The sequence below is a fragment of the Salvelinus namaycush genome, chromosome 3 (assembly GCF_016432855.1).
Source record: "Salvelinus namaycush isolate Seneca chromosome 3, SaNama_1.0, whole genome shotgun sequence".
Lineage (NCBI taxonomy): Eukaryota > Metazoa > Chordata > Actinopteri > Salmoniformes > Salmonidae > Salvelinus > Salvelinus namaycush.
In genome coordinates, this window is record NC_052309.1 from 61,987,303 (window position 1) to 61,995,462 (window position 8,160).

The 8,160-nt window shown below is 40.5% G+C and overlaps 1 pseudogene; it reads right to left on the reverse strand.

Moving 5' to 3' along the window:
- The window catches only part of LOC120034474, a 76,025-nt pseudogene extending 68,159 nt beyond the window's left edge, over positions 1 to 7,866 (reverse strand).
- Positions 7,867 to 8,160: the final 294 nt, after the last annotated feature.

Sequence of the window (8,160 nt, forward strand, 5' to 3'; positions counted from 1 at the left end):
TGGATTCCAATAGGAATTACACATAATCAGTATAATGAAACTTGCAGGCCTGACGTGGCCTGTAAACTAGGAGTTTCCTAACACCAATGAATTAGGGTAAATCTGGGCCACTTACTAGGCCAATAATTAATAGTGATGGGAAATCTAGGATTTCTGAAGGCTTTCACCAAATTGTGCAGAAAAACGGTTCATTACTCAGAGATTCATTATCGGTTCACAATGCACATTAGTGACATCTGCTGGTCAACAATAAATAGCAGCGTTTGATGAACAGATGTTTTCCCCCCACTATTTTCAGCAAAACTCTGTGGCGCAGCAGTAAATGGTTGGCTTTAGTAGCTTACAAATCAGTTGGAAACCAGATTGACATCATGCTTCCATTTTTTGCCTTACAGTTGACCATTTAAAAAAAACTGAATCTATGGCATTATTTAGGATGCTTAAGACAGAAGCTAATACTACTGTATACTAAATAAACACTTTTTTTTTACAAAAATTTGCAGAAAGTGTGGTTTCACATTTTTTTTAAAGTGTGCCATTAAAAGAATTCTAAGAATTTGAATTCGAATTCATGTCCCTGAAAGTTCTATAGTCCCGTACTCTACCTGCTAAGCTACCAGTCAGATGAAACTACAAGTACAACATCTGAACTATATTTGCAAGTACAATGTCCAGCAATGCTCCCTCAAATCGGCAATGACAAATTTCAGGTCTGCTGCACAGAACTTCTGAAAGTTATGGCGCATGTTTATTGTGAACACTGAGGCTGTACCTGCTTTAAGTTACAGTTCTAACAGTGGTCAAGTAGGCTAGTGTGGCTATTTGATCATAATGGAGGCCTACCAGAGTGGCCTAACATAAAGAACAATGGAGAAAATGCATCCCATACCATTTTACCATGGAAATAGCTGTTCTATCATTCAGCTTATAGTAGCAGCCAATGTGTGGTGTTCAGTGTAGGTCTACATTCCATAAGACTTTTGAAAAAAACATGCAGAGCTTGACATGAACCTGTTTATCCATTTGTCCTTAAGACAAGGAGGTGACTGAACATTTTGTTGTTGTTTGATGTAAGAAACCACTTTACAAAATAAAATTCATTTTTTCCCCCCATACCATTATTACAGAGAATCAGACAAAATATTCTACTCCCTGCCTATTGTCTCCTTAGCTTATTCAAGCCTGTCTCTAAATACAACACTGCCCCTTTAAGACTCGCTTTTCAAAGATGGCTTGAAATGCACATGTTTTGTTCTCTTCTAGGAAGCATTCACTTCCCCATTGCTGACTACTGTACAAAGTATCTATAACTGGGCTAATAATTCACTAACTAGCAAAGGATATGAACAAATGTGCAAACGTGGCTACATTTTAGCCCAGTTATAGATACTTTGTACTTTGAAAATAGTGTATATTTGACACGTTCAGAGTTAAATGGGGAACACTGCAACAGAGTTAAATCTTTAACACTTTCAAACGTGTTATTTCAAATGTGCTGATATAATTTCCATAGCGTTTCCCTCATATTTGCTTTGTTAAAGTCCCCAGCTACAATAAATGTGGCCTCGGGATATGGGATTTCCAGTTTGCACGAAGTCCAGTGTAGTTCCTTGAGGGCCGTAGTGGTATCGGCTCGAGGGGGACTATACATGGTTCAGTGGGACTCATATGTTGACTGAAAATAGTGTACATTTTACACTTTCAGACTTTCAAAGTTAAATGTATACCGTTGATTTTGCTGTGTACAATAAAGCTACATTATACATGCTACAGTATCTACAATTTAAACTGATTACTGAGTTTAGCCTACAGGGTGAGTCAAAATTGTAGTACATAATATTTAATCATTGCAGAATCTCTTTCTTGGCATTCCAAATGACACCCGATTCACTACATAGGCCCTGGTCAAAAGGAGTGCACTAAATCAGGAATAGGGTGCCACTTGGGACACACGGTGGATGTTTTAAATGACTTAAGAAACTCAGTTGCTAGGACACCGGTGAGATCTTATTTTTATATATTTTTTAAATTATATTCATGTCGAGCCACCTATTTCACATGGTAACCCTGAAATTCAACCGGCCAAGATATCATACCTCGTAGTTGTTCTGAGGAGGGTAAGGTGCGTTGCTTGGAGTCATGCTGCCATGAGGTACCGGTATTTGATACCCAATGGAGGACACTTGCTAAAAGACAGACATGTCCATTTTAAGTCCATTTCAAGTCTTTGCTTAAACAAAAATACAGTGTATTCATGTAAACATGATAGTAACAGTTTCATTCAGCTTGATTGTTCTCCTCCTGCTATTTGAGGTGCCATGGACGCTCAGTGCTCTTACAGTTGCCAGAACATACTTGACTTAGTTTAATATTTATGTTTTACAGTATAGTAAGACTTACATGTATATGTAGATCTGTTTCAATGACTTATTCTGTGAGATTTTGTTCCGAAAGTCTCAAAACTTTACCCTGTATAAAAGCGATTCTCTCCCACTCACTGTCCATGTTCGCTTCCTCATTGAAGAGCTCTACGGGACTGGTTCTTGATTTTCTCCACATGACCAAAGTGATCAGAGAGCATTTCAAATTATTCTGTACGTAAATCCTAGACACTCCATTTAGTATGATATATTATGTTTCATATGGTTTGTATTGATTTGTGGATGTCCATCGTCCATTTTGTATGATATGTTATGAATTACAATTCATATGATATGTTACGAATTGCAATTTGTGCAATATATTACGAATTTCAATTTGTACAATATATTACGAATTTCAATTTGTACAATATGTTACGAATTTGCAAAACGTATGATATGTTACCAGAGCTGACAAGGTAAAAATCTGTCTTTCTGCCCCTGAGCAAGGCAGTTAACCCACTGTTCCCCGGGCACACCTTCGGGTAGCTGCTAGCTAGCTAACACGTCTCAGCCTCGTGGCTATAGCGTTCTCTACTGTGCTAACCATTATTAGCCATCAGCCGCTGGGTTTCTTTCTTCACAATGGCTACCGCTACCCTTACCCAAGATGAGGCTAACACTCAAATCCCAACGTTCTTGTGCTTGTGGTTCAAAGATTGTTAAAACTTCTTGCGAATATAGGGGGTGCTGTTTCGACTTAGCATATATTCGTCTCCAAATTAAACTTTCTAGTACTCAATTCTTGCTCGTACAATATGCATATTATTGTTATTATTGGATAGAAAACACTCTCTAGTTTCTATAACCGTTGGAATTATGTCTCTGAGTGGAACAGAACTCATTCTACAGCACTTTTCCTGACAGGGAGTGAGATTTCAGAAATCTTGGCCTCTGGTCCCAGGTCAGTTTTAATGTCCCTGTGAATCCTATGGGGCTACAAACACTGCCTACGCCTTCCTCTAGATGTCAGTAAGTGGTGACACTTTGAATGGAGTCGATTGCGCAATCAGGGCCTGTATAAAACACCAAAGAGCGGAAGTACTTGTCTTTTCTTCCCTGCGCCTGGCGCACGATGGACGTCGGACTGGCCTCTTTCCAAGCTTTGGTTTAGCCAGTAATATATCGCCGGTCATGTTTTTACTCGTTATAGGTGTTAAAAACATCATAAGGTAGTTAATTTAAACCGTTTTATAGCAATTTATATCTGTTTAGTGCGATTTTGAGGCATTTCTTTGTGACGCCCTTCCAAGAGCTGGGCACTTTTCCTGTACATACCGAACGTTAGTGGCCATTTCGACGGGACAAGAGGACATCTTTCGACCAAAAGACGATTAGACCGGAGAAAGGATACATTGCCCAAGATTCTGATGGAAGAACAGCTCATAGTAAGAACTATTTATGATGATAAATCGCTGTTCTGTTGAAAAATGTTAAACGCATATATCGCCATTTTTTTTTGTGTAGCTTCGCTTTGGCGGACCCGGTATTGCACAGTAAGGATAATTTTAGAAATGTAATTCAGCGATTGCATTAAGAACTAATTTGTCTTTCAATAGCTGTCCACCCTGTATTTTTTAGTCAAGTTTATGAATATTTATTCATTAGACTAGATCACTGTCCAATATGGCGCCCGACATTTTCAGGCCAGTTTTGCTACTATTCTCATTGTATAACCACGATTTTTGTGGCTAAATATTCACATTTTCGAACAAACTCTATATGTATGTTGTAATATGATGTTACAGGAGTGTCATCGGAAGAATTCTGAGAAGGTTAGTGAAAAAATTAATATATTTTGGTGGTGATAACGTTATCGCTCTCTTTGCCTTGAATTAATGCTGGGGTAACGTTTGCACATGTGGTATGCTAATATAACGATTTATTGTGTTTTCGCTGTAAAACACTTAGAAAATCTGAAATATTGTCTGAATTCACAAGATCTGTGTCTTTCCATTGCTATGCTTTGTGTATTTTTATGAAATGTTTTATGATGAGTAAATTGGTAATACACGTTGCTCTCTGTAGTAATTCTAGTCGCTTTGGGGAGATTTGTGATGGTGGATGCAATGGCAAACTATGATTTATACCTGAAATATGCAAATTTTTCTAACAAAACCTATGCTATACAATAAATATGTTATCAGACTGTCATCTGATGAGGTTTTTTCTTGGTTAGTGGCTATCAATATCTTTATTTGGTCGAATTGGTGATAGCTGGTGATGGAGTGAAAAACTAGTGGAGTAAGAAAAATGGTGTCTTTTGCTAACGTGGTTAGCTAATAGATTTACATATTGTGTCTTCCCTGTAAAACATTTTAAAAATCAGAAATGATGGCTTTATTCACAAGATCTGTATCTTTCATTTGGTGTCTTGGACTTGTGATTTAATGATATTTAGATGCTACTATTTACTTGTGACGCTATGCTAGCTATGCTAGTCAGTGGGGGGTGGTGGGGGGTGCTCCCGGATCCGGGTTTGGGAGGTGTTAGAGGTTAAGAAGAATCCACTCCTTCTATGCATTATCTGCTTGGGAAGGGTGCGTGCCAGGGTGTTGCACTCTGGAATTTGAGTCCCGAAAAAGAGGCTCAAGCCTTGTTCGCCTCCCAGCCACCAGCGGACGCTGTGGCTCTTCCGTCCCACGACCAAGCCCAGCTGGGGCTAGGTCATGGATGAACAAAAAGGTGTAATGGGTTTGTGCTAATATGTCGCATACAGCTTAAGCGAGCTGCCACCAGACATGAGATCAAGTGGCCGGCTCCCCTGAGGAACGGAAACCGAGAAACGGATCTGTACGATGGGAGGACACTTCCCACTAGTACAGCCACCGCGAAGCAACTGCTTCCTGTTGTCCCAGCTTGTCTCCGAAAAACGTTTGTGGGATAAGCCCCTTACTGGCAAGATGCCAATTAAGGACGCCCCGAACTTGGACATGCACAACATGGAGGAATCCGATTTTGCAGCCGCCTCAAGGTGGATCCATCTATGGCCAACCACATCTACGCCTTGTGCTGTGTACGTTCCACTACCGACGCCACACTCCCTGGTAAGATGGATCGCTTTACTGCCTTTGCCTTTAACGGTGCTGACTTCCCACATGTTCTAGTAAAGGGATCCTAAACCCTAACTCCCCTTTATACAGGATAAGGTTTATAGGGTTCACAGTGAATGCCCCTCAGCCCTTTCTGGCTTTGGGCGGCCTTCACTCCACATGGTGTAGTTTACTTAGCTCGTTTCGGAGAACTCGGGAACATCCTCTCGGAGCTTCAGGTATAGCCAGTACAACACACCATACTCTACACAGAGCAGGAACAAGACATACCTGTCTCATAGCTGTCCTATTGGCAGTGGATTAAGAAGTCTGGCCCTCAGTTTCTTCATGAGCCTTTTGCAACAATGCCTGACGCGCTACGTCACACTTTCGACTGCGCTGTTATGCACGGTAGCCCCACGGGCTGGAATGGTTAGTGACCCCAAAGTGAGACTTTTGGAATGAAATTCCACTTGTGAAATATGTACTTAACTCATAATATCAGAGAACTTTGGTAATGTAGATAACCTTGAGATTTACAACATTTTGTAAAAAAAAAAATGGACAGAAATCTAAGTCTATAGACTCACCTCAGGGGTGGAACGGCAGCACAGGCAGACAGCTCTGCAGGCGAATGACGAGACACAAATGGACACTATGAACTCCAGCAAGGAGAAAACAGCCAAAACACTTGATATTCCCTGGGACTTGTCCTATAGACAGAGAGGAACAGGAAACAGCAGTTAACTAGACTACACCGCCATTTTGTAGCAATTTTGAACACTTTGTGAACTATCCCAGTTTCAATGTGGACTTAAATAAACTACACCACCATTTTGTAGCAATTATGAGCACTTTGTGAACTTTCAGTTTCAATGTGGACTAAAATGAACTATAAACTAACTTTATAGCAGTTATCTACCTTACTATTGCTTCCATGTTGCCAATGTCACATGTAGGCATAATTTAAATTAGCCTAATATAAAATATTCAACAGTACAATATAAAAGATTATAGATGATAAATAACCCTTTATCAATTTACAAATACCTCCAGGTCAATGAATGTTAAAAATGAATAAGCATTTGGTATATACCCAGTACTGTTGACAGAAATCGTATGGAGAGTCACAGTACAGCATGATCCCAGCACTGTCTAAAGAATGGAGGATGATGCCAGTAAGAGCAGTAACCGTGGCGACAACATTCATTCCCAGGGAGCCTTTCACCTAAGGGACAGTGAGAGAGAGCAGTAAGAGGACATGGGAATGGCTGGTTGTGGAAGGAAATTTCAGAAGAATTAAACGCAATACCGAATTCAGTATGTTGTTATTCCTTATCATTGTTATTACGATTCTTTAAACGGGCAATCCACAGTTAACGCCAGTGGCCCCCCCACTGCTTGTGTTTTGGGAGGAAAACCAGCAGATGAATGAAAACATGAGGGCCTATCGTATAGTAGATTCTATGTCTTCAGATAGAGAGTAACTTTATAAATCAAAAGCCTAAACTTTATTGGGGAAAAAATATTGATACTGACCAGACATTTGTTCAGTTTGTTGTCAGCGGCAACAGTGAGAGAGCCTGCAACTACATACTGAGAAGGAACAAGAAAGAGATTATACAAGGCTGGATCCTAAATGGCTCCCTATTCCCTACATAGTGCACCATATTTATACTGTATCCCTATTTCCTACATAGTGCATTATATAGGGAATACTGTGCCATTTGGGACACACATATTTCTACAGTATGACCAAAGTTAGCCAAATACATATATGTTGATAAAAGTCCTTGGTTAAGACAAATTGTTAGTTAAGACAAGTCATTATTTATAAAGCATTACTTCAAATGAAAGAAATATATTTTTAAAGTGACATGATTTAACTATGAGGACGTTTTGTTTTGTATCCAGGCAGACAGGAAACGTAAGGGAGGATTGTTAGACAGAGCAGCTCAAGCAGCTCACTCACAATGATCGATCTCCAGACAAATATTCCACTGACTACTCCAATATTATCCAACAACGGGGCTGTAGCCATCACAATTCATGTTAACAGTATCATCAAACCAATCATGATCTGTACGGTCTGTAAGAGAAAAACAAAGCGCAAAGCAGGAAATTTATTTTATCTGTTCTTCCATTACATTCAACCAAAACTGTCATTTTAATTTGAAAATTCTTACCCCAAGCGCTTTTGGATGCCCTGCCCGGAAACTTCCCAGCACTGAGAAAACCGTCTGTCCCAGACAGTGAGGGGTAGAAGCGACCCCCGCGACCCCCATCCCGTTCCCATAGGGGTAGACATGGGTGATGACCACCACCCCATTAGTGGTGGTTGTTTGAGAGCTGGACATCTTCACAGAGGAGGCAAGGATGTTTGTGTAAGAGGGGATCTGACTGGTTGTTGTGTGTCATGCTTTATACTTTACCTGGGACTTCCTGATAATAAGTTACATGTCACTGACATGAATAGCAAGTGTGTTAGCCAGTCATGAAACTTTGAACTCTCTCCATTGAATATAGGCTGTGTGTGTGTGTGTGTGTGTGCGTGCGTGCGTGCGTGTGTGTGTGTGTGTGTGTGTGTGTGTGTGTGTGTGTGTGTGTGTGTGCGTGCGTGCGTGCGTGCGTGCGTGCGTGCGTGCGTGCGTGTGGCTTGCTGGCTGTGTGTGTGTCACAATGACATGCGGCACTTTGGGGTGGACACT